The 27,124-nt window shown below is 40.5% G+C and overlaps 1 protein-coding gene across 13 annotated transcripts in view; it reads left to right on the top strand.

The window, feature by feature from the left end:
• The first annotated feature begins 246 nt into the window (after positions 1-246).
• NUMB (NUMB endocytic adaptor protein) overlaps positions 247-27,124 on the top strand; it is an 89,919-nt gene continuing 63,041 nt past the window's right edge. For 11 of the 13 annotated variants that reach the window (XM_068193347.1, XM_068193342.1, XM_068193346.1 and 8 more), the window contains exon 1: positions 247-377. The gene's annotated coding sequence lies outside the window, so the exon portion shown is untranslated. Of the gene's footprint in view, positions 378-789; positions 813-1,091; positions 1,113-27,124 lie in introns of those variants that run through there. The other 2 variants (XM_068193336.1, XM_068193338.1) reach the window with 2 other exon arrangements.

Below are 27,124 nucleotides of genomic sequence, written 5' to 3'. Positions count from 1 at the left end.
CGAGCCCCGGGGGGGCGGGCGCAGCGCCGCAGTGGCACCCCGGGCAGCCAATCCTGGCCCGCTGTCCCCACCGCGTCAGCCAATCGGAACCGAGAGCGAGAGATTGGGGGCGCCAAAGCCCCGGCGTGAATAAACCACCCGGGACCTGTGGGGCGGGGATGGGCGGGGCCAAGGCTTTGACGGGCGGCTCCTCACACCAATCCAAAGGCCGGACTTCGGGGCGCGTGGCCAATGGGCCGCTGGGGTAGGCGTGGCTGGCGGTGTGGGCGGGAGCGGCGGCCGGGGGGCGGGGGCGGAGCGGCGGCGGCGGCGGCGGCGCTGCTCGGTGGCGACGGGCGGCGGAGGAGGCGCCGGAGGGAGGCGGCTGCGGGTAGCAGGTGAGCACGGCCGGGCCGCGGTGCGGGGAAGGGCCTTCGCAGCGGCGGCCGGTGGCCGGAGCCGCAGGCGGGGCGCGACGGGGCCAAACCCCGCGGGGCGCGGGTGGGTCCGGCGGCGGGGGGGGGAGCCGGAGGTGGGGGAAGCTTGAGGGGCCGGAGGGGATGAGGGGGGGCAGGGGTACTCCGGGAGAGTGCGTGCGGAGGCGGGGGGCGATGTGGGGGTACCCTCCGGTCCCCGCCCCGGCGGGGGGCGGTGGGGTGGGGCGCGATCCCCGCGGTGCGGTGGAGCGGGGGCCCGGCGCAGGTGGAGCCTGCGGGGGGCGGCCGCGGCACTGAAGGGCCCTGCGGGGAGCACCGAGCCGCTGGCCCGAGGAAGCGACCCCCCGGGCGGCGCCGCTTCGTGGGATTCTCCCGGGGCTGCCTCCTGTGCCTGCGGTCTCCTCTAGGCCTTGAATCCCGGCCAGGTTTCCGTCAGAGGGTCCCTCCGGCGCGGCCGCTCCCGGGCGCTTTGTATCGCCTGCCGCCCCTGCGTAGCCGTGGGAGCGAGTGGGGGCTCCGGGAAGTAGGGGCTTTCCCGAAACCCGCTGCCCCGTCTCAGCTGGGGCTGGGGCGCTGTGAAGTTCGGGAGGCGTCGGGACGAGGCTTTTGGGCGATGGTGCTGACGACCCAGTCTGGCAGCGGGAGTTGTAGGGGAAAGGGCCCCCGTGAGCAGCGGGGCTCGTCTCTTTTCACCCGGTTCGTGGCTTGGCCGGTGCCTCAGTGCGTGTGCAGCAGCTCGCCAGGCTGCACAAAGGAACAGCCGGCCGGGTTCGGCCCGTCCTGCGGGCGCTGGAGGGATGGATGAGCAACAGCGTGCGGGCCGGGGGCTGCGGTGGGCCCGGGGAGCATCGCCCCGCTCCGTGCTCGGTCGGTCCCGACGGGTTAAAATGCAGTTCGGAGTGCCCTTAACTCCTTTTATTGCGCACAGGGAGATGAGCAGTCTTCAAGAATGAAATAATGTATCCCTCACAGTAGAGTTAATGTCTTGCAGCAGCTCTGATCTACAACTCCTTCGGTCCAGTAGATTTATATAACATGCTCATTAATGGTTTATGAAATGATAAGGGAGCTTTTCAGTGTGCTGCTGTGTTTTCTGTGTTGTTGTCAATATTTCCTAATTCAGCTGGCCGGAGTAGGAGAAGCTTATAGTTGTCAACAATGTATATTTCTACAATTTAAGGGATTTTGTTTTGCTCTCGTTTCGTATTTTTGATCATTCTGCATATCGAGATAGGCTCCTGAATGAGGAGAGTGAATAAAATGGAAGGCACAGTCATTCTCTTTGGCTACAGTAATACTCTAGGTATGACTTGTAACAAAAAATGTAAATATTTAAATGGATTTCTGACTCAGTTCTATTTGACTTATTGATCTATGATTACTGCTAAAATGGTCTTTATGATTATGCAGAAGTTAATAGTTACCATAGAGAAAGAGATTGTTTTTCTGTTCAGTGAGTGTTTTCCATTTCTTCATCTCTTGGCAATTGTCTGTGGAAGTGCTGTTTTTTTCCCCTTAACAAAAGTCTTACAGAAGAAATAAGGATGTGAACAAAGTCCAAAACAATGAATTTCAGATGTGTTCATCCTTGCCTGTGATTTTAGGAGTCTTGGTACCCCGAGTTATCCTACAGTAAAGGGTTTTTAATCTGTAATTGCATATAGTGTTGGTTTTAAGCCTCAGTGAAAATTCACATTTACAGAACTCTAAACCTAACACATAAAATATTTTTTTTCTAAGGTATACATGCAAAATGCAATTCAAATGAACCATTTAAATCCTTACTAGTAGAATTTTTTTTTTTCATCCTTGGAATTACTTTCCTGCATTTATTATTTAGCTTAAATATGTGGAAACTGAAGGTGCATGTAAACTAGACAGAGCAGACAAGTTTGTTTATCTTCTCACGTAGTGTTGTGAAACCTTCTGAGTTTTTGTTAGTAGTTTGACAGCATTATGCATTTGGGAAGAAAAAAACCTAAACCAACAAGCCACACTGGGCTCTTAAAACTTGCCAGACTTCTAAATCTTACATTTTGTAGTTCGATAAAGCTGCTTGGTGTCGGAATGATCTGTAAGTATTTTCTTTCCTACCATAATGGGTATGATGGATTAAAAACTTTCTGAAATGGTACTGAGAGTCTTTGTAAAAGTTCTTCCTTCCCCAGGAATAGAAGCTATTGGGGAAAACATACTGTAGTAGATTTTTTATTGTGTGTTTGTGAGAGCCTATTACAGCACTGTGAAGTATGTCTTGAATTCTGCCTATAGCTGGTTTTATTCCACTAGTAATATTGATGGAACTGCATAGCATTGGGAAAAAATCACTCTAATGCTATAGAAATTTATTCTTTTGTACTCTGGAAAAGATGTTTTACAGAAACTGTCAAGTAAGAGACTGGCAGCCAAAGCTGGTCTAATTGGTGACTTTGGAATTAGTTGTATCCTACTTACTGCACTCATCTACTTGTCTGACACTCTGCTGACTTTGTTCTTTCTTTAGGAGAGGGGTCAATGTTTACTTGTATTTTTATTTGTTTTGCCAGCTTATCAAGCAAGCTTGGTTTAAACTAATGTGAAATCTTGTTCTTAATCTTGTTTTTGGAGTTTGCTTTGATTAGTGAACATATATTAAAATTACAAATTTCTTGTTAAGTCTCAATTGATCTCAAAATATTAATAAGTGAAATTGGAGCATATTGCCTTTCTTTTCCTGCAGAATACCAAACATAAATTCAATCAGGCAAAGACTTAACATGTCCTCTACAGTCATATTATTGAATTACCACCAGAGCAGCTTTGATTTTTCTGCCAATGCTTTCACCAAAAGGATCTGTTTTCCCCTGTTAGTCTTTCTTTGCTGATCCAGCTGAAAATGGCTGTACAGAAAAATGTTAAGCTTCAGTTGGATCAACTGTCTGAGCTGACTTTATGGCTATACAAATGTTATTGCTTGCATAGGAGGAGGAGGAGGCTGTGACCACTCTTTGCTGAAGCAGCTCGATTTTAGTTTTGCCTGATAGTTCTGCCTTGTCAATAGACTTGGCAGCTTAAACTGAAGCTGTGGTGGTCGTGTCTCCTTATTGACTGTGCATCTTCAGCTGCTGGCAAGGAGACCTTTGGGGCTGTGAGTTAAGTGAAGTCAGGGAGTTAATCAGGTGGTTAATTGCTTTTTTTTTTTTTTTTTTGTTTTTTTGAATATTGGCTGGATCATATATCTGAACTGGCTGATAATCCAGGTTAGGGAGTGGAAATGGGACTTAGGTTGAAGTGGGGTTGGAGATGCGGCTCTGATTGAAGTTTCTTTGAGCTTTTCTGGAACCATACATTTCCATCAGCATGACCTGGGTTAACAAGGACCTATAGCAAAGTGTTTCAAGCTGGCTTGGCAGGTAAAAATCACAATAAATTGGAGAGTATTCTTCCATTTCTCTCTGCTGGCATGTTGATGTGGGTGGTAACAGTAATGAGCAGAGGATGCAGAACTAGGGATGTGCTCAGCGCAGTAATCTCAGACTGACACAGCTGTGTGGAAAGGGATTTGTTCTCATCCTAAGGGTGGGATCCATCAAATGCTCATTTTGAACTCATGTTCTTTATGGTGTATGGTTAAAGCAGATGTTGCATCAGAAAGGACAAAATTTTAATAATAAGCAAGATCAGGGAGACTCTTCTGCTGTGCAGGATGTGGTTTTTGTTTTTTTCTTGTTTCTTTTTTATTTTCCTTCATTTTTATTGAGCAAGACTTGCAACTGGCAGATACTAGTTTGGACGTATAAATGGCATCATGTCATATGTAGCTGTAGTTAGACATTCATCCAGACTCCTTTGAAGTATGTAGTTAGGAGATAGCTCTGAAAATGTGAATTGCTTTGTTTGGTATTTGTCTTACCTAGTAATTGTGGAATCCTGGTGTTCTGTAGCAGTGATTACCAGATATGATGGCTTTAAGATGTTTCTGTACGGTAACTTTTGTTTCAGCGGAGTTGTGACTGTAAGTGTGTCAGGACAAATTCATTTGTGTGTGAGAAACTGCTTAAAAGGAATACGTATGCCAAAATGTAAAGGTGCTCTTGAGGAAAATACAAAGCCATTAATTTCAGAGTCTGGGGATCTGAAACAAGCTCTTGGCTTCTTTGAGTACTGGGTCTGTAGGATTTTTGAGATTTTGCTGGTGGGCTTTGATAGTGAAGTCAGAGCCAAAGTTGTTACCTTTCTAAGTGAAACTGTGGTTTCAAGTACAGTGTATTAAGACTTGGACCAAACTGTTTGGAATCTTTTTCTGATTACCTTTCCTTTTCTGGGAAACAACAGACTGGAACTTCCTGGTGAACTGGATTATAAGCAGTACTGTGGTATCCCTAGAGAGTTTATTCTTCAGAACTGCTTTCTGTAGGTGTGTACTTGGTCATTGGCCTGGGCTTGTTCACTGATCTAAGAGCTACAAGTGTTACTGAGACTAAGAAAAAACATGTACTTGGCCAGAGCCACTCTTACTGCGTGCTAGCTGTTCTAAGTTTGGATGTGACCACTCTTAATCAGTTTATTTTTCTGGGGCAAAAACTCCAAACATCAATGATCTCTCTTTCCTTCTTTTTATGTTGTGTCAACTTCATTAATGCAATTCAAGCCTCTTTTGAGGCTCTACTCTCAGTGGTGGATGGATTTTAGACTGTTAAAGAAGCTTGTTTCTGTAATCCACCAGGACTGGAGATACCTTGGCATTTCCAATGCTGTGCAGTTTGCTGATGGGCACCACTGAGCATATGAGAGCCAAACTCTCCTTGTTATTCAGTGTGCCTTGTAGTGCCGAGTGGCTCGTAAATGCTTGGATCTTTAGTTAGCCGATATCTTTGTGCGTTGCCTTAAGATTTTGAGTGAGGATAGTCTTTTTATAAAGGCATTAATTCATCAACTGCTGTAGTAAAAATCTGTGGAGACATGTGAAGGAATTTGTTCCCCATATGGAGGAATGACACAAATAGAAACTTGGTTGACAATTAATATAGGCTGGGTCTAGCTTTTGTTTAGTAACTAATGATAAAAGTGTTGGGTTTATATTTTCCCACAGTATAAGGGAAAAGCGTGTTCTTGCCTTCCAAATGTGTTTAACAGCAAACTTCTAATTTTGTTCTTGGGTGTTTTTTTTCTGGAACTCAGTAGCACAAGACCAGTTCCCATGAAGCAAGGAGCTGAGTACCATAGTCTTATGAAACTTAATTGCTGTTTTTTTTTTTTTTCTCTCTAATACTTGTTTCTTACTCAAATTAATAATCTAAATTCTGTGGGGGAAAAAGCAGTAGGTACTTTTTCATTACAAAAAGACACTTGTTATTAATTTGATTTGTACAGGTGGCTGTAACTGTAGGACTATAGAGCTCTATAGGTCATGCTTTGAGGGTTGTGGCTTCCTTATGGCTCAGCTGTGGGTCAGATGAATTCTCCAACGTTTTCCTGTGTTTTACTATTACTATGCCTTTAGCATATAATTTTTTTTTAAGGCTGGCTATTTTATTGTCAGAGTCTGCTTAACATGGTATTTCTGCTGACTGTTTTTGATTTAAAAGATTGAGATGTGACACTGTTTCCAAAAAGCCTGTGAGGCTTAATCTGATCTAAAAAGTCTGAGAAAGAATTTACCCATCATTAGTGTAGTACTAGTCAAGGTTTAGGGCTTTGGACTGGGCTGGGGTTCCTGTGCAATTTCTTCCTTGTAGTTCTGATCAGTGCAGAGTCTGTATTTATGTTGAGTCATCACATTTCGGGTTGAAATGTACATCACTGATGCATCAAATTCCCTAACCCAGTCTGAAAATCTGAGTATGAGAATTAGATTGTCTAATTTAAGGTCTTACATAAACCAGACTTTACAGGATTCAGTGGCTGTGGTGCTGGTTTTGCTTTTTGTATTTTAGCACATACCTACTGATAGAGTGGCCTTTTGGGGGTTTCTTTCCTTTCCCCACTGCTATTCATTCATAGCAGTGTTTTGCTACGAATGAATATAACAACTTGGTTGGGGAAAAGAAAAAGTTTTCCACAAAATGGCTTGCCTTCTCCTGTTTCCAACTTTCTTTCACTTGCAGGAATTTGGTTGATTTGATAGTGTATTGCTCTCTTTCCTCTCCTGCATTTCAGGCCAAAAAAAATTTAAAAAACCAAATTGTGTATTCAGAGGTAAGAAAGTTTTTTGGGATGTGATGTGTCCTGGAATTTTCTGAGATGCTGGATCATGATTTATCTCCAGTTGTGCCTGATGACAGCTAAACTTCTTTCACTTCTGAATTGCTGTTCAGTGTCCCAGGACTGTCTGATTGTATATTCTGTTCTTGAATTGAATAAATTATTTCCTTTTTCCAGGTTTGTTTTCAGCAGGATCAGCCCATTTTCACTTCTTCAAGCACCCTGGAGCTTCGGGTCAGAGAGGACAAACAGAGGGGGTGTGCTGTTGCTAAATGGAAGTGACATGGATCCAGTGCCGGATAATGTAACCATGATGTAGTACATTTTGGAAATGGTTCTGCCCACCTGCCTCCCTCACCCTCCAAAGATCCCAGCTGAGATGAAGATTATGCATTCAGGAGCTCTTCCCTGCAGTTTCTTGTAGGTGCATAAGTGATTTCTGTGACACAAGTAGTGATGGCTCTGTCCTTTTTCAGTAGAGAAGCGTCTGTAGGTCCAATTATCTGAGCTGTAAGCTGCTGATCATTTTGTTACAGAGATGGGAGCACATCTCAGATCCATCAGTGACAGAACATCTCCAGGTACTGTCACGTTTTGTTGTCTGCTTCTAGCAGATACCAAGATTTTGTTTAAACCAACTGGGTCCTACTCACTGCCTTGGCTCTTTCTTGCTCCTCACATAGCGCATCACAGTCTAGCAGCCTGAATTAGTTCCGTCCTTTCCATAATGGCCATAGAAGTTGGGGTTTCTGCAAGTAAAGGCTGTGCAGCCATCTGAGCACAAGTAAAGAGGGGTGACTAAATTGATGTCTTTATTTTTCATGGCGTCAGATCAAGTGAGAAATGGAACTGACTGGTATGGGCAGAGTGTAGGCAAATGCTAAAAAGATTAATGTGCTAATCAAGAAGACACAGTTTATCTTGCTAATGTTAATGTTACCTTATGGAAAAGAAGAGTAGTCCCAAAATCTTTTCTACAAAGAATAGGAAATATTTATCTTACAGAGGACTGTTTTTTTTTTTTTTGTTCCCCTTCACACATTGCCTCTGGCTCCAGTTACATTTAGAAATAAACAAACATGCTTGCTTAAATCTTATGTGGCTTTTACACTGGAAATGATTGCTTATTGTTCAGCTCACTGTTTCAGTGTTTAGTCTAGGTAAATGCTGCATGAGCTTCTTGTCCTCTTTCAGAGACAGTCTTTCAACTTTCTAATATGCATCTTTGCTGTGGGACACATCACATGTTTAAAAACTGATTAGTTGCAGCTGAAATAGCTGGTATCATGAAATAACTAATGATATGTTGACTCATGTATGAGAGATGACACTGCATCCGGTCTAGTTCTGTACAGAGATACCAGATCAATCTGCTGTGAGTTGTCCCAGTTTCTTCAGTGGAAAGGGACTGGCATCTGCCAGTCTTGCATTATATCACCCTCAAAGCATGAGGACTGCTGTTCTTTGGTAGGTGTAAAATGTCTATAGCTGTCACATTTTGAAATTTACGTTAGATTTAATTTTGTCTTCCATCCAGGACTTGATTTCAGATACACTTTGAGGTATAGATAATTCACGCAGTTCATGACCAAAAATTATGGGTTTATACTGCACTTTACTCAGTTTTCTGTGTGGTGCAGTATTTATAAGGTATGTATGGGTGTCAGGGCTCTAAACAATACTGGCTTAAAGCTGTAGGCCTAATTTTTGGGGTAATCTCATTTCATAAAGTTGGGGATGGTACTGGTGTGAAATATGCTGGGAATTGCTTCTCTGCAAAGCTGTTTACATGGAACTGTGAACAGCCTTCCTACTCAGGACTTAATAGCCCTTGAGACCTAAGCAATGAGTGTGTTGAATTCTGGTAATTCTTAGCTCTTGCTTCTTTTAGGCACCTCATTGTTATTGAAGACAGTGATTAGTTTAGGGATGTAGCAAGGATGGTCTTGGGGTTTTTTTTTAGTTTTTTTTCCCCAGAAGTATCACATTCCGTGTTTCCGTCTTTTAAAACCAAACACAGTTTGTCTGATGTGTTAGGTGTCAGTAAGGAGTAGGTATTTAGCTTCAGTATGCTGTTTACCAGGTAATGTTCTCCTAGTAATCCTGGTATGCAGTGTATGGAGACCAATCTCGTTTATGTGTAGGTGTTAAAGCAAGCTGCATTACTGTATTGAATTAGGTATGACATAATTCTGTGTTTGCTTTGGGGACTTCATTATCTGCTGTTTTAAATTTGGAACTGGGTTACAGAAGTTCCTGGGTTTTAGTCTTAATTCCTTCATGTAATTTAGAAGTTGTTTTTATTTTTCTGAAGATAGGAAATTATGTCCCTATATCCTCCCCACAGGCCTTTAGTCCCAATAACATTTATAAAGAACTTAACCAAGAGGGCTGTCATTAATACATATTATTTCTGACATTATATATATTATAATTTCCTATAGGAGTTGAGATCATTTAAGTTCATGTGCGTGGAAAATGTGTTGGATGATTACTGTTTAGATTGTAACATATTTTGTTACTCTGTCTTGTCCAGAGCACAATTAGGGAGGTTCTTCACATCCACGTAAGGTTTTTATGTCTCATCTGTTTGGGTATAGAAATATCACTTGGCTTTCATCTGAAAGGTGATCAGAGTAGTTTAACATGCTTAAAATTCACCTTTACTTTGTAGTAAGTCTAGATCACTGTATAGTGGTCTTAAAGGAAGGAGCAGAACATTTCTTCTAACTGAGACTAATGGAACATCTGAATATCAGAAATTCAGATCATCAGAAATGGGAAGAGGCAGGGCAGTAGCAGATTGTGTGATTTTGTGAAATCAGTGAAGTAAATCCAATGTGAAGGACTTGGTCAAAATAGAATTCATGTGGTACACAGGAAATAAAGGATCTTGAAGAAAATTGCAAATTCATTGCTATTTTTGCAAATTAAAATGGTTCATGGTACAGCACAGGTTTGTTGAGAAGGAAGGTGGTTCATGGATCCTCTGTTGTTTTCTTTTCCTTTTTCCTTTTTTTTTTTTTTTTAATGTAGTTTTCAATTCTCCTTAATCTCTTTCCATAGAAACTTCAAGGTAAAAGATGCAGGTTCTAGTAGTGAAAGGCAGACTTGTGAGATCTGGCTTAATTTTTATTTTGTTCTACAGATGTATTCAGTGAATGGTTATTTGTGGTTAAATCAAGAAGACTTACCTTTTTCCATGTTAACGTTTAGGTTCTTGCCATGCCAAACTCCAAGTGAATCATGTTTTAGTTCTGTGTATGGTGGAAAGTTAGACATGGAAGAATCTCATGGAAATGAAAGGGCATTTACTGCTTAGTGTAGAAAATAAGACACAGAGTCTAGATTCAAGTCCTCTTACTTTCTATCTTATAACCCTTGGGATTTATAGTTGTATGCCTCCTTGGAAGTTTAAAACATTTCTGTGGTTAATGGGTTATTCCTTCTAACACATGTGCCTCTAGACAGGATTATGACATTCAGAGAAGCAGACAAGGGGATGAGCTGTTAGCTCAAACGTGTTTCCCAAGCCAGTCTTTTCACTAACCAGTGGTTTTGATCCTGGCAATGACACTAGTGGGGATGTCTAAGGATGACCCAGGATATCTCATGAATTCTTAACCTGACTGCTGCCGCTGGAAGAACTGTTCTCACTGTCCATTGTGTACTTCTGCTGTGCCTTTTGTAATTGACTTTCTCATATACCATAACCATTCAATGAAACCAGCACACGGTATTTTCTGCTGCTGTGGTGAGCTGGATTAGCTTCAAGTGGTCTGGCAAATGCTAAGGAAGAATGGGAACCAGGGGGAGCACTGGGCGGTTGGGCTGGCATAGCCACCTCCTGCAAACTTCTTTTAAATGTGAGTGAGTCATAATTCAAGTTCTCAAGTGGAGGGAATAGAGAAAATAATTTACAGATAATTTAACCTAGCTCAGTTTCCATCTGGCAGTAGGATGCTGATGATTTTTGAGCAAAGGAAGTTGTTTGTGTGTTTTGAGAGGGCAGGTTGCACAAAGCAGTAAACAAAAAAGGAGCTACCCTTGAAAAAGTACAGTGTTTCAACTTTTTTTTGAGGGAAAATTGTTTCATAGCATCACTTTGAAGGTGTTCCTCATTCTGAACAAAAAGAAATAAAAGGATGCAGTGGACTAGAGAATTGGGCCAAGGGCAAGCATAGCCTTCTAGCCCAGTTGTGAGGGCCCCTTCTCAAGGAAGTGAGAATGGTGGAATTAGTGGTGACTGACTTGGGGACTTTTTTCTCCCCTCTTTAGTGTATGGATGTAACACTCTTGGTGTATGTGTTTTTGCTTTAAATAAGGGCTGCTTGGTCAAGTGGCAGTAAGTTAGTGTTATGTGGATAGGGGTGAACTGCACAGCCTGATTAGAGGGAACAAGTGCTGGGCTTGCATATGAGCAGGTCCATTAGAGAATTTCACTTACACAGAACCTTGAGCAATGGCGAAGTTTAGGCTGTGAGAGGAAGGAGGTTATTACTTGTGATCCCTTAATGTGTGTTTTCATCTCAAACCCTTGCTGACTGCTCTTTCTGCCTCTCAGGGGAAGGAAGAAGCAGCTTTTGTCTATGTAGTCTACCTACAAAATCTTGTTTATTTCAGGAGCCACCTCTTACAGAGAGCTCTGAGCATTGATTTTTTTTAACACTGATGCTCTAATGGAAATAAGCATTTATATGTTAGTTTCCAAAATGTCTTCATGTAATCAGCTCTTGCTTTCAGAAAGGCTGCATTGTATTTCTTCCCTTGAAACCCTGAGGCACCAGGGAGCACAGGTGCAGCCACTTGCATCAACTGTTTAGTACAATCTGTAGAATTCCATCTTTTCACTGTATCTAACATGTTACAGCAGTAGCTGTGACATGGTCACTCCGTTACTGTGTTCTGTCTAAGTGAAGCATCAAGTCAGTACCTTTAAACATTAACTTATTTTCTTAGCAAAAGGCTGTAGCAGTACCAGGTACCCACATCTGGACTGGGAACATTGTAGCTGATTATCAGGCTGTTAGTTCCCAAAGTCTGCCAAGAATACAGTGTTTTTAGAAAAAAAATATAAATAGCCTTTCTAAAGGAAACCTAAAGTATAAGTGAGTTTAATTAAGTTGGAAAATTCATCAGCGTTGACCAGTTATTAGGGAGGTAAGCACCTTGTATTTATGGAAGAGCTAAAGAATTTTAGCCATGAACGAAATGCTCCATGATTATAGACTCAGGAAACTTTATTTGAGTAGGAGGAAATGTTTTAATTTCAGTCTGCTCCAGCCAACCTTTCTGTAATACTCCATGATGTTAAATGCCAAGTAATGACTGTTTTTAGAAGTTATTTTGAAGTAAACTTGCATGTTCCATATAAGCTGAGAGAAGAAACTGAATATTAAGTACACTTTGATCTGCTTTTGTGATGAAGATGCCTGCTGTGTTTATTCAGCTATACTTTAGTACTTTATCCTTACCATTTCTATGGAATTTTCTGACTCTGTTAGTCTACATTCTCCTGTTTCTCTGAAGAATGGTGATTGAACTTTCCTGTGTGCAGGTCTGACTTTAAAAAGGCAGTAAAATAGCAAGGTTTGAAACATGTTGCTTCCCACTTTTAGTTCTGTGATGTGGACATCGGAGCTAGAAAAATGTTAATGGGTTTATGTGTGGTTTGATTTTATTAAAATTAATTTTGCTCCAAACTTCCCAACATAACTGTTGTCAGTTCAGTTTTATTGTGGATGCAGAACTGTGTGTGCTAGTATAAAGCCTGGATGCTTTTGCCATTTAGACACTGTAATCTATTCCCACTCTTTGTTTTAAAAGCCTCTAAATTTGATACTATTTTTAATTTAATAATGGGATGTTAGTTGTGCATAAACTGTAGTAGGAATGGTCAATTGTGAGACGTGAGTGTGTACTTTTCTCCCTACTCCCTTCATTCTGATGTGTGACACTAAATTGACAACTTGCTTGCTGGGGCACAGCTGTGATTTGACTCTTTTTGCCAAATGGAGTTGTCAGGTCTCCTGTGTGTTAATGTTCTAAAGCTGATCCAATAAGCTCTGTGTGTGTGTTGGACAACGCTTATTTTTATGTCTAAAGAAATGAGGGGTTATTTGTATTACAATGTCTTCAAAAATGGGTGTTCTGTTATTCTAGTAATTAATAAATATGTATGGACAGGCATTCAGATTTTTAAAATCAGAGGCTAAAATCTGTGCTAAACAAAACAGAATCAGGTATTTTGTCCTTGTTTTGCTGGGGCCTAAGATCAAAATTCCTTCTGAATTTGGCAAGCAACTCTTGCATTGTTTTCTGAACTTGTTATTTTTTATTATTTTTTTATTTTAACTTCCTTGGTGCCTTCATCTCTGTGAAATAGCTTGTACATGGGCACTAGTGTGCTGCTGACAGGTGTCAGAGTGGCTTGGGTGAAATGAAGTGTGAGACTTGTGGTTAGGTGTGGAGATAGTCCTACAGATACAACTAAAGAAGAGAGCTGCAGAGAAGTCTGAGCCTGAGGAAAGCTATAAATAGTGGATGCCTTTGAGCAGTATTTAATACAAAGGAGATGTTAGTGTAATGAAGGTGATTGATAATCCAAGTTATTAGCTGACATCTTCCCTCCTGAAGTGATTACTTATGTAACTAATTTGATTTTCTTAAATTATATAGTGAGAATGAATTGTCTTTGAGTTACCTTCAGTCTAGCTAGTTTTGTGGTTTAATTCTGACTAGCCATTATTTCAGGTTCTGACTTTGCAACTGTTCCAATGCAGCTTCCCTAAGAAGAAGCTTTTCACTATAAATATGAACAGGTTTGCTTCAAAGTGAAGAGTTGAACAGAAATTGAAGTGGGGAAAAAGCTGAGGGTTAAAAGTGAGAATCCATATTAGTGGAAACACTTGTGTAAGGCTTTTGGAGAGCAGCTTATGTTTGATTCTGAACTAGTCTGGATGAAGTCCACCTTTTTATAATTGATATTTAAAGGGTTTTTTCCTACTTATTTCATAAAACTTGATCAGGAATAAAATTAATTTTCTTCTTGTCAAACCTGGTTTTCCATTATTCTTTAAGTGGGAAAGTTTAAAACTTGTGGAAAACTTGAAAGGACAGATCTTAGTCTGGAAAGGCACATTTTCATACTGAGAAGATGAAACAACATTTCCTGCTTCTTTCTGTATGTGGCATGCTTGCTCAAAGCAGGCAGAACCTAAGAGGAAGCTTTTACCTGAGTATGGTTTCCAGTTCTTGTGCCTTTAGATCAGCACCATTCTTCTAAATCCTGAGAGTGTTTTCAGGAGGGCTTTGCTGCCCTTTGCTGCTGTAGCTCAAAGATCAGGTTCTGGTTTCAGAGTGATTGCTAACCTACAGGCTGACTAAATTGTGCAAGGGGATATCTTACTTCAGAAGTACTGGAGAAGTCAGTGCACGGTTCTTTTCCATTGAGGTGGCTTGTTTTATTAGCACGGGGATAATGGTGTCTGCACCTAAGAATTACTCAGGCTGCTTTAAAACTCTTGCTGTTCAAGGTAGGTTCTGCCTCGTGGCTCTCAGGTCCCACGCTATGTTAACAAAAGCAGCGATCCTGGGTGAGGCAGGTGTAGAACAAGTCTGTTCTTCCTCCCACGGTCTTATTTTAAGTTTGATCTTTTTTTTTTTCCTTCATTTTCAGGGGTTAAAAAATACAGTAGTTCCTGAAGACAAAAAAGGGTGTGTTCAAAAGGGATTTCAAGGAGAGAAAATAAATATAAGAAATTAAGTAATTAGGGGTTTTAAGTACATGGTGAGGACTATCTGTTTAAATAAAGGTGATTTGCAAAGCTTCTGTCTCTTTTTTTTTTTTTTTTTTTTTAATGGATTCTGGAGCCACAACATCTACGATGATTCTTTTAAAATCGGTTCTGGATACAAAAGTGAGGGGCGGATCTCACAGTTATGACAAGTCACAAGTCTGTAATTTCATTTTTCAATTAGTTCAGTCATGTCAACTGAAGCTTTTCACGCTTCCAAATTCAGTAGTGTTCATTATTTTTATAACAATTAGAATTTGTGTTAAAACAGCTAAACACACAGAAATCCTCTGTCATTTGCTTTACTGAGAGTGAAGATATATCCACTGAAGCAGACAACATAATTCTTAAATGCTGGCTAAGATGGAAAATGGGTAATGTTCTTCAACTAACAAGACTTAAAAATGAAGACTTATCTGTAGGAATCCTTCCTATAAAGGCAGTTTCATTCTGGTTGCTAAGAGAGAATCTTGGGTCAGTTGGTAGCAGTAGAAATGGAAAAATGGCCATTTCCAGTTTGTCCCCTGAGCTTCAACTCTACTGGGATGATGGCAGTGTGAACCACAAGTGCCTATTGACCATTCCTAGAGGGTATTTGGTGTTTCTGTTCTGACTGTAGGAGGCTGAAAGCAAGCTGATGCTCCCCAAAAAGAGTGTTAGAAACACTAAGAAAGGGTTAGCCTTTTAGCAACTAGTAACATCAGCTATTAAGAAAAGGGCTTGCTTTTTGGGTAAGATGATTTTAAAAGTCATTGTTTTAGAACTGCCACCAAACAAACATGAAGTCTTCATCTTTAGAGAAGCTTTGTATTAATCTTCTGCCTTATTCTTAGTACAGCTTTCAGTCACAACATAGAACTTAAAACTAATAGCTATGTAGTGAAAAGAATATGTATGTCTGGAGACTGGGTAATGTGCTCATACTGAAGCAGTTTGGTATTTGGCATCCTTATATCTGGCACTCCTGGAAAAAAAATTCTGGAGACAGTAAAGTTATCAGTAGAATTTGAGTCTAAAACGTGCAGACTTGGAAAGTAGGTTTTCCTTTTGGAGTAACTGGTTGTGGAAGCAGTTTGTCCTTCACAGAAAGTTAATCTGTACAGGTAGCCAAGACACACTGGACAAGAAAGGTGGGGAAAGTGGTTGTATTTATTCATGATAGCTTCTACTGTGCTCTCACACTTGAAGGCAGTTGAGGTGTTCAGGACAGAAGAGGCTGAAGTTTCATGTTTCCTTTACTTTGTTAAACTGGGTGTTCTTAAAAATGTATATTCCGATGAAGTAGGACTAAGATAAGGGCTAGTAATTGTTAACAATTAAAAATGCCAAATTCCAGTCACATACAAGTGTTCTCTTACATCTGCATTAAAGAAATCTTGTCTGTTTTCTTCTTTAGTTGTTTGAATGAAGGCAGACATCAATTTCTTTGAAACTCTCAGTATAATGGATCAAGTGTTTGAAAGATTTGCTTTAATAACTGGGGGAGAATGTTGCCAAAATCCAAAGGGAATTGTGAAATGCAGTTTAGTAATCAGTGCAATGTGTTTTAAATTTAGTCCCTGAAGTCTGCCTAGAAGAAAAACTATGGTATTAGGGAAAGCTGTTGGTGTTAATAAAGTCACAAACTAGAAAAGCAAAGACAGACTTAATTTAGCTTTTACCATTTGATTCCCAAAACTGTGTGTAGCTGTACTGAAACAATTGCTTTCATTGGCAAGATTGCAGTTTACCTTCTCTCAATGGGATGTGTTACCTACCTTAATTATACTTGACCATGAAGTTCCAAGTGAAAGAGATTTTGTCAACACTGAAAAATTGTAAAATTAAAAAAAAATAAAAATTATACCCTATCAATGATGATGTTGGTGCAGATGGAGTAAAAAGCTGAGCTTGCAGGCTGTAGGTTGTACTTTCTGAAAAGATCAGCTACAAGTTGCTGTTAGCTCAGTCCTGCTAGGTTGGACCATTAGTGGCTGCCATACTTTGAAGCACTTCCCAAAATGGTTCCAGTGCTGGGGAGTTGGTGTGGGGCTGGTGCCGCACCTGGGCTGGCTACAAGCAAGAGGTAGGGTGTGAGGTAGCTTTGTAGCTGCTTGGCTTTGGGTTGTGGATGTGGGATGACTCTACTTGGGTGGGTCCCAGGCTTTGTTACAGGGGACAGTATGTACGCTATAGCTCAGCTTGCCTGTATCTTGGGTAATGAGAGTTTGTCTCTGTGTATTGATTGTCTGCAAACAGTGGGGCTGTACAAAATTGGGTCCCGAGTTTAGATTTGTCCACTTTTAGACAGTGTAGCTGCTGTAACTTTTTTCCTGTCTCTGGAGGAAAAGAAAACCAACCCCGACTTTGCCTTGTGGTATCTCTTCTTCATCCTGATAGAGTTAAAAGAGTAATATTTCTTTATCAGCAGGACACAGCTTTCATTCCCATAGCTCTATAAAGCTCAGTGGTGTGGAATATGTTTTAGCACATCTCTAAATTGATCTGTTCCAAGTATACTCTGAGTAACTAAAAAAAAAAAAAACAAAAAAGGGACAAAAATCCGAAACAGCAGCAAAGATAAATGCTTAGACTTCTAGTGAAGAGTGTCTTAAGTTTGAGTCACAGGCAGAGTTCTGTTTAAATTAGTGTAGGATCTGGAATACTATTCTGTTAAAATATTGTCTAACTGAGCCCCTTCTTTATAATTTATTCAGCTTAGAGTACAGATACTGAGCTAGCCACGTTTGGCTTTGCTTGTGCCAAGCATACCCCAAGGGCTGGCCTTTATGAAATTCCTTGTCCAGATAGTAAAGTACAGAGTTCCCTCTTTGTGTGATGTAAGGACTCTGATACCCTATTGAGTACATGGGCTTATGTAGGCAGTCCAGCCAACTGTGTTTGGGTAGATGACATTAATGAACTTGGCCCATAGTAGTACTGAAATTTTTGTCTAACTTATTTTCTCTAAGCACTTCTTAAAAAGTATTCTTCTCTTTAGATAATGCATGTTAGCTTATATAAAAGCATACCATGGTGAGCTCACTGAGCTTAGAGGCATTAGGAACTGGTATCTCTCTTGGCCTGTCTCTCCATGTGCTCACCACCCCAGCAGCTCCCTTTTTTATGAGAGAGAAAGGTGTCAGCTGTAAAATGCAACCAGTCTTGTCTCTGGCATGCAGATATCCACTCTCTCCATGTTTAATTTCCTGGTGTTGAAGTAAGGCTTACATTGAGGATCTCTTTTCTTATTTTGCTTGTTTTTTTCCTTTGGCGCACCATTTTGAACTACACCAGCGTTGGCGATGGTAAATCTTCTACTAGGTCAAATTATTTTATAGTTAGAAATTAGATGCAATACAATTTCACATAAAGTAGCAAGTCCTTGTTTTATTTGAATTATAGCTTATGCTGTAAATCACACTCTACATTTTTTTAAACTTCAAATGTTGGATTCTCCTCATATACCTTTGCAAATTATTCCAGTGTCTAAGAATAAGCTACAAATGTTCATCTAATATCAAATGCTGGGTACTTGATCTAGCAGGAAAAAACCAAAAGATGAAAAGAAGTTTGAAGTCTTTGTCATTTAGATTATGACCTAGTTGTTGCTTTATTTTCTATTTCAGAAGTCAGTTAAGCAAAATATAAGAACTCGGTTTTCATGTACATGTGGGAGCGGGAAGAGCTTCTCTTAAAATGTGGGCACCTGAACTGTAGGTACCAATTGGGGTTGAAGGAGACCTGTCAATGGGCTTTCCCAGCCTGTGTTCTGAGGTAATTTATTCTGTCTCTTGCAGCATCGAATACTCACCTTTCCTCACTTTCTTACCAGCATAACTAGAATTCACAGTAGTCTCTAGTCTAGTTTATATTCTTTTTTCTCTAGTCTAGTTTATATTCTTTTTTTGTGTGTACATGATCTTATGTTTGACTTGTCATAATCCATATTGAAATAATTTTACTGTTGATAGGAATTTGTCACCATAACTAGTTCTTTATTGCTACCTCTGAATTTGTCACTTTCTGATCTGGTACTCTGGTAGAGTATGCTGTCGAATATTCTTCTTTGCAAATATAAGTGCAATACAAGAAGTATTAAGTGTAACACTAATCTCTGCTGGACACAAATAGAAAATGGAAGCATCTTCTTCTTTACCTTATGGACTTTTATTTACCTGTTAATCAATTAATTGATCACATAGGTAGGTCAGCATTTAACCCAATTGAAATAAAGATTATACAGCTAAATTTTATGGGGTTTATGTGCCTTTATTTTACTACCTCGAAACCATGATACTAGAGGTTATTTTGTGGTTATGGTGGTTCTCGGGACAGAAGCTTAGAATTTACGGCAGAAATAGTGAGATTGCACTTCATTCTTTATTTGACAGATAATTGTATTACCGAGGTCTGGAGACATCTGACTAGAGAGAAAAGAAAGATTTAATTACTGTATTATATATGATCTGATTAATTTTCAAATTAGTCATGTAAGAAACCATGGGTTACAAATGCGTTTAGCAGCCCTTCCATTACTTGCTGAATAGTTAGTATGGACATTGCAAGAGCTTCCAAGATGTGAAGCAAACATTAGAACGTGTGGACTGTTCCTTCTAAAAGTATTTTATTTTCTGAATGTAAAAGTTCTTACAATGTAAAAAGCAGGATATGAAATCAAATATTTCTGCAGTGCGGTTATGACTGAATTGCGCAAGTCAAAACCTGTCCTTTCCTCTTTACCAGGTAAGAACTAGTTTATATGCACTCCAAATAGTGCATAGAATATGCTTCAAATCAGTCTATTCCAAGTTGTTTAGATGAACTCTCCAAGTAGCTCTCAGGAAAATGGACTTTAGTATTGTATTATGCTCATTTTTCTGAAGAAGTTGAAAAAGCTACTGTTCTTCAGTGGGTTTTTTTTGGTGCAAAATTATGTCAAAACTTTCAGAAATAAAGCCGAAAAAAGCAATCCGGAGTCTTTAAAATAGTATTCTGTGCAGTACATGTGAAAGCAGTTTCTGAAAAAATGTTGTTGGAAACCTCAGATGCCAACCTTCAATTTAAGGGAATAGCAAAATGAGTCATTCTTAAAGCATAAAAAAAAATCTATAGTGTTTTTTTTTGTCCAGTAATAGGAAAAGGATTGACTCTGGCTATGAAATGCTGAGCTTTATTGCATTTGCATTAGGCAGAATTATTAACATTGTATTGTAGAGGCTGTGGCACATTTTTGGCAAGCTGATACATTCCTCCCTTTCTCTGTTGCTTCCTCCCACTCTAGAGCTTTTGTCTTTTCTATCTGCTTTTTGAAGAGAGAAATGTGGTATGCATAAAGACCTCTGAAACCGTAATTCAAGTTTGGATTTGATGTAAAGCTAAACTGTTACCATAAATTCAGATTACAGAAAAACACAAAGCTAAAAAGCTTTGTTTTCTTATTTAATTGAAGCCAAATACATTTAAACTATAGTGTAAGGCAGTAGGGAATTAACAGCCTGACTTTTGTCGCTAATACCTGGCAGAGCTGAGAAGTGACTATTGTGTGAGGTAATTGTGCCTTCTCCATGTGTGTTTGTGTATCATCTTTTCTCCTTTGAGAGGAGGCTGTTATGAAAGATGACAATGAGCTAAATATAAGGAAAACCCGACACTTGTCATCACAAGAAGTGTATGATAGTATGATGCCAACTGCTGTCATGTTCTGTTTTTAGCAAGTGTGGACTTGGTCTGTGGTTTTACTGAGAAATCTTGGTCTCTACTGGCTGAATTTGGGGAAGAGCAGTGCCACCCCTAATTTTTTTTGTTACAATGGTAAGAACTTTTCATCATCCAACATATTGAATGTCCCATGAACTGTGCCTGAAAATAGCTACTTGCCATAAGTGGATACCTTGGAGGATTCTTTTAAGCCTGCTGTATGCAAAACCCCAATAGCAAGGTTCAGAGGTGGCTCCATACACTGCACACACACAAGAACTTTTATGAACAGCCTTGGAATGCTACATGTGTGGTTGTTTCTAAAACAAACAGATAGTAACTCTTCCCCTCTGCCTCTGTTTATATATAGACATAGATGAATTAAAAAGCTTGATTCATCTGCAAATGGCTTATTTTATTTATTTAATTTATTGAAGTAAAAAGTAGTATCTTTAAATGGATAATGAAGTAGTTTAGGACTAATATTTATATAAGTATTTTTTATAAAACTAGTAATACTTAACTCTAAAGACATTTCACTGTGATGTTTTATATCTAAAGCTGAAGAATTATGTTACTGAGATGGGAAAGGAGGCAGGGAAGAGAGGGCTGAAGCAGACTCTTCATAGTCAAGGATATCTAAAAATACAGCCTAAATACTAACACTAATTTTCCTTTTTAGGTCTTCTTCAAGTTTTATGCAATAATATATTAGGCTTACATGGAAAGGTTTTGGTAGCAGGAAGATCTCAGGTGTGGCTTGTGAGAAGCTCCCCTCATGTCTGACACAGCCAGTGCCAGATGGCTCCAAGGTGGAGATGCTGCTGGCCAAGGCTGAGCCTGTGCAGTAGTGGGATAACGGATTTAAGAAGGGGAAAAAATGTTTCTGTGAGGGAATAATGGCAGACAGACAGGAGTGAGCATATGAGAGAAGCAGCTCTGCAGTCACCAAGGTCAGTGAAGGAGGGCCAGGAGAGGCCTCAGGTGCTGGAGCAGAGATTCCCTGGCAGCCTGTGGGTGAAGACTGGTGAGCCAGGCTGGGTCCCTGTAGTCTGTGGAGGTCCGAGGTGAAGCAGACATCACTTGGAACCCCTGGAGACCCCCGTGCCAAAGCAGGTGGGTGCCCAAAGGAGACTGTGACCCTATGGGAAGTCTGTGCTAGAGGATGCTCCTGGCAGGACCTGTGGACCATTGGAAGAGAAGCCCAGGCTGAAGCATGTCTGCTGCCAGGACATGTGACCCCACAGGGGACCCCTGCTGGAACAGTCTGTTCCTAAAGGACTGTACCCTGTGGATGGGACTCATGCTGGAGCAGTGGGTTCATGAATTGCAGCCCATGGGAAGGACTCACGTTGGAGAAGTTCATGGAGGATAATCTCCCATGGGAGAGACCCAATCCTGAAACAGGGAGAAAGTTGTTTCTCATTGTCCTACTCTGATTTGATTGGTTATAAATTATATTATAAACAAACTCAACTTGCAAGTCAAGATTGTTTTGCCCATGACAGTAATTGGTGACTGATGAACCTGTCCTTACCTTGACCCAAGAGCCTTTTGCTGTATTTTCTCTGCCCTGTCCACTTGACGAGTGGGAGTGATGGGAATGTCTTTGGTGGACACCTGGTGTCCAGCCAAGGTCAGGCCACCACATAATTATAACTATTAAATGAAATTTCAGAAGTATCTAAATAAATATCTTGTCTAGGAGATTGTCATGGAAGTTCAGAGATGCTTAAGAAGGTGGGGTTCTGTATGACTGGTGTAGTGTTGCATCTTGACAGCTCTTGTTCCCAAAAGTGTTGTGGAGTCAAAAGTTTTCAAATATTCAGCTATCACACAAACCTTTCATCTGTGTTAAGTACTAATCTGTAGTGATACCCTGGCATTATGGCTTTTTTAGCTCATACATCATCTCAGTATATGCTGCCTGACCACTGTTGCCATTTTCTGCCCTTTGCCTATTTGTAATGAAACTGTAGGACCACTTTGTACAGTCACAAAGTTTTCCTCAAGAATAGACTAAAGAGCATGTTCATTTTGGTAAAGTTGAATTAGGGAAACATGAGTTGGGTGAGTAATACCATTCTTTTGTCCATGTGGGCAAACCAGTTTTTCTCGTTCAGTGGTAACCAGCATAATATAAAATATGTGTATTTGGGTCATAGTTTCTTTGTTTCATTTCTTAGCTAGTATTTTGGGAGGATTGTTTTAATTTTTCCTGTTCTGCTTATATTGATGTTGAAATTTCAGATTCGGAAACCATAATGAAACCAGCTTTGGGAAAGCTAGCACAAAATTTCATCATTCAGCACCTGAAGGCCTTTTATTTTGGTTTTTTCTTTATGAGAGTTAAGTGCTGATTGTTTTCTCAACAGATGTGTACAGATGTCACAGGATGCTTAGGTGCAGGTTAATGCAGACAGGTGACCTGGTGGGGACTTGAATTGTAATATTTAGTGGCATGGTCCCAGTCATATCAGTACTTCTGAAAACTGAATCTCCATAAGCAGATTCCTTGAGAAATTTGGCCTAGCAGTGCTCACTGTTAGTCTTGCTACTTAGTGCTCAGGAAGGGTTTGATGAGCCTGTTGCTGCCTTTCATGTTGAAGACTGACCTATGATAGATATAGCCCTGGAGAGAAACTCCTTATTAAGGTTATGCTTCCTCTCCTTATATATAAGGAAAGGAAATTGTAGCTATACAATAGAATAAGAAACTATTGCCATTTTGTTCAATTTTGAGCATTCTGGAATTAAAAACCAGTAGCAGGAAGAACAGTCCTCATACTAAAGATACTCGATGGGTTTTTTTCCTTTTTTTTTTTTCCTTTTTTTTTTTCCTTCTCTCCCAGACTCACATAGCATAAACAGATATATATTGTACAACAGTTTTTTTTGGTTGAAGATTGTTAGAAGTGGCCATTGAATAGGGTGAGAGCTGATAAAAACCACAGAAATTCTCTTTATGAAAAGGAAGTAATATTATGAAATGGTCCACGGTACTAAAATTATAATTTATAATAGTTATCCAAAGTTTCTCAGTTTTGTAAAGTAAATTCCCTTTCTTTAGAAGTCCAAGTAGTAAAGGACCATTGTCTCATCCACTCTAAAGTGGAATTCTCTGATGAGCTGTGTCTGACCTGTGGATCACTAGTAAGTTTTTTGCTTTGCTGAAGCTTTTATCTGCATGTTTTGCTAAAAACTTAGATACTGTGACTCTAACAGATCTGTATATATGTTAATTAGTAAATGCCTAATTAGTTTCTGGGAAAAAAATTAAAATATTTAAAATATTTTAATATTTTAATAAAATTGCTTCTTGTCAGTTGATCACACTTTTTCCTTGGTGTGTGCAGAAATAACTTGTAGAGATGCAAGCAGTCTGTGCTTTCCATGCTCAGATGCCTCTTTAGATGTATGAAATGCTGAGTGGTGTGACCCATTGTGCTGTTTCAAAACAGACTTTCAAATGCTCGGTCAGAATTGTGTCAATAGGGACATGGCTCTGAGTGTCCTGGCCTTTAGGGATGCTTGAGATGTTACAGGTCTCATGTTAGTACCTGGATTTTCAATTAATGTATCAAGAAGAGATGTAATTTTGCTTTTTGAATGGATGGATGTTAATAGAACTAGAGTAGTAACAGGAAAATCAGTAAAATTTAAATAAATAGCAGTAATTTTCATAGTATCTTGGCTTTCTTCTTTACTTCTAAACATTTGTTTTGGTACCTGTTCCAGTGAGTTTTAAACCTGATGGGTTAAACTCCCTCTCACCAATGCCCACTGGGACACTGAGCCGTTGACCACTACTCTCTGGATGCAACCAGTAGCTCAGTGTCCCAAAGGACATTGGTGACAAATGATGTCCCTCAGGTGTCTGTGCTATTTAATGTCTTCATTAATGATGTAGTTAAAGGGATCAGGTGCAACCTGAGCAAATTTGCTGATGACACCCTCTGCTCTGCTGAGTCCCCATCCACAGTGCTGCATCCAGCTCTGGGGTCCCCAGCATGGGAAGGACACAGACCTCTTGGAGTGAGTCCAGAGGAGGGCCATGAAGACGATTAGAGAGCTAGAGCACCTCTCCTGTAAGGAAAGGCTGAAAGAATTGGAATTGTTCAGCCAGGAGAAGGCTCTGGGTGGACCTTATTGCAGCCTTCAGTACTCCAAGGGGCTATTAGAAAGACCAACATTTTAGCAAAGTCTGTTGCAACAGGACAAGGGGTAATGACTTTAAGCTGAAGGAGTCTATTTAGATTAGGCATATGTAAGAAATGTTTTACAGTGTGGGTGGTGAAACATTGGAACAGGTTGCCCAGAGAGGTGGTAGATGCCCCATCCCTGAAAGTGTTCAAGGTCAGGTTGGGTGGGGCTTTGAACAACCTGATCTAGTTGAAGCTATCTCTCTGCTCATTGCAGGGGCATTGGACCAAATGACCTTTAAAAGCTCTCTTCCAACCTAAACTGTTTTATGATTCTGTGAAAATGGTATTTTTTTGTGCAGGTGTAATGCGTTTCCAGTAGTAAAAGCACTTGTTCAGGCAGATCTTTGTTTTCACTATTACACTTAGACAGAAAAAAAGCCTTTCTGACTGTTTTCTGGAGGTATCACACCCAACCTTTCTTCATCTGCCATTCTACTGTTGTTGTGAAAAAGAAGTAGATGAAAGAGCTGCATGCTGGGTGTTTGAGTTTTAGTGTGGGTTGGGGTCAAACATAAATAGCTGTATTTATAGAGGAAAGAGGGAGAGCTGTGCTGAAGTGATTATACTTGTAAATGCACTGGAGTTTTACCTAGAGCGCTGAGCTGAAATGAGTACTTGTTTTGGAATAGATTTAATTAAAGTTTTGTTCAAAGACTTTTTAAAAAACCTGTTAAATCAGTTAGGGAGCCACTAATTTAGGGGGAACTGATTAAGGGCGTACTGTTGGTTTCCTCAGCTTTTCTTTGTTGGTGTTTTTACAGATGTTCAGACTCCTTGTGCTGTTAAGAATTGCCTCATATCACACAGTGGTAGAGTGGCTGGAATGCCTCTAGCTGGATGTACTAAAGCATATCTGGACTTCTGCAAAATTGGATTTTGTTCATCCCTCTTAGTTGCTAACCTAGCCTTAGGTTTGAAATAATTTATTATTTTAAAACACACTGAAGTTTGGGAATACATTACTTTTTATAAGCGTAAAGATCTCATTTTTGTCTTGACACATGTCAGACTACTAATATCAGGTAGTCTCTGCTTCTCTACAGCTTTTACTGCTGCTGTTTGTTTTGGACCCTTTGTTTAAACCAGCCTATTGCCCTAAAGTACAATTCAAATTCACAGAACTGCTTTTATCACCCTTTGCATGTGCGTGCAGCATCCACTATCCTGTGGCATAAAGCTGGCTTTGGTGTATGCTTGGTAGCTCAGTCATTTACCATGTAGAGTCAGAGATCTTTGATGCATACTGTCTAGAACCAGTGAGTTGTTTAAATTGTTGGTTATAACATTTTGCCTCTTGACACGTGTATGACATTGCCTTGCCTTAGAAATGCAGGGCAGGCCGTAAGGTATGAGTTAATACATAAGATGAAAGAACTGTATACTGTAAAATACAGGATATATAACCACCGGGATGCATAATTTAGATTTCCTGAAAGTAACAATTCACTTTCATCACAGTTATAAACAGTGAGGTTGTGCTACTGTTGAGAAGACAGCTGTGTCGCTGCCTAATCACACTCATTCCAGTGCGTATCACATCTGTCAGTCAGGCTCTGTTTTTGACTGCAGGAGCAAGCCTAGTCATCATTGGAGTTGATTATGCTTTCCTTGTTTTGTGTGTACTGTATTACAATGGTTAGGTTAGAATAGGCCCAGTATGAAGTTTTTCAAGAAGTGCCTTTTCCCTTACTATACCCTTTTTTCAATCTGAACTTCACTGCACCTCCTGCTTGTGTGTGCATGAGGAATGGAAGAGGCGTGACTGGGACTGGCTTTGGACCTCGGTTTTCAGGTAGGTAATCAGGGACATGAAGGGCAATAGGAAAGACTTCTACAAGTACATGACCAGCCACAGGGAGATGAAGGAGAGCATGGAAAAAGCTGAGGTACTAGATGTCTTTTTTACCTTGGATTATTATAGGATTTGTCATCTGGAGCCCCAGGCCTTAGAGACTAGTGGGAAAGTCTGGAGCAATGAAGATTTAGCCTCAGTAGAGAAGGACCAAGTAAGGGAACATTTTATAAAGTTCGCCACAAGAAAGTCCATGGGAACTGATAGAATGCACCTATGAGTGGTTAGAGAGCTGATATCATAGCAAAACCACTCAATTGTTTCTGAAAGGTTGAGATAATACATTACTCTTCTTGAGGACTGGAAGAATGCAGGTGTTGCTTTTGCCTCCAAGAAGGACAGGAGGGTGTGGGTCTTTGCAGACTGCTCAGCCTCATCTAGACTCCTGGGAAGATGATGGGGCAAATTCTCCTGAGAAGCCATTTCCAAGCATAAGAAGGACATGAAGATGATTGGCAATAGTTATTGTAGCTTTAAGAAGGGGAAATCGTGCTTGACCAACCTGGCAGCCCTCTGTGACAAAATGACTGGGTTGGTGGAGGAGAAAAGAGAAGTTTGTACTGTTGGACTTCAGCAGTACTTCTGTCATTGTCTCCCTTAACACTCTCACCATCTGGTCTAGCTAAGTAGACAGGGAAAGGGATTGCAAATTGCCTGAAATGCTCAGCTCAAAGGGCTGTGAGTGGTGCCACAAAGTCCAGCTGCAGGCCAGTTAGCAATGGTGTGCCCTAGGGGTTGACAGTAGGGCCTGGGCTGTTTATTTTCATTAATACCTGAGTGATGGGATGCTGTGCACCCTCAGCAGGTTCACAGATGATGTAAAATTGGGAGGAGTGGATGACACAACAGACACCTGTACTGCTCTTCAGAGGGACCTTGACAGGCTAGAGACATGGGCTGACAGGAATCTTACATTTAAAAGGTTCAGCAAGCAAATCTGCTTGAAGGGTGTCTCCATTCCAGCATCATCATCCCTGTACTTCACTGCTCACA

This window comes from Anomalospiza imberbis, chromosome 6 (assembly GCF_031753505.1).
Source record: "Anomalospiza imberbis isolate Cuckoo-Finch-1a 21T00152 chromosome 6, ASM3175350v1, whole genome shotgun sequence".
Taxonomy (NCBI): Eukaryota; Metazoa; Chordata; class Aves; order Passeriformes; family Viduidae; genus Anomalospiza; species Anomalospiza imberbis.
This window is presented reverse-complemented; position numbering and strand designations above follow the sequence as displayed.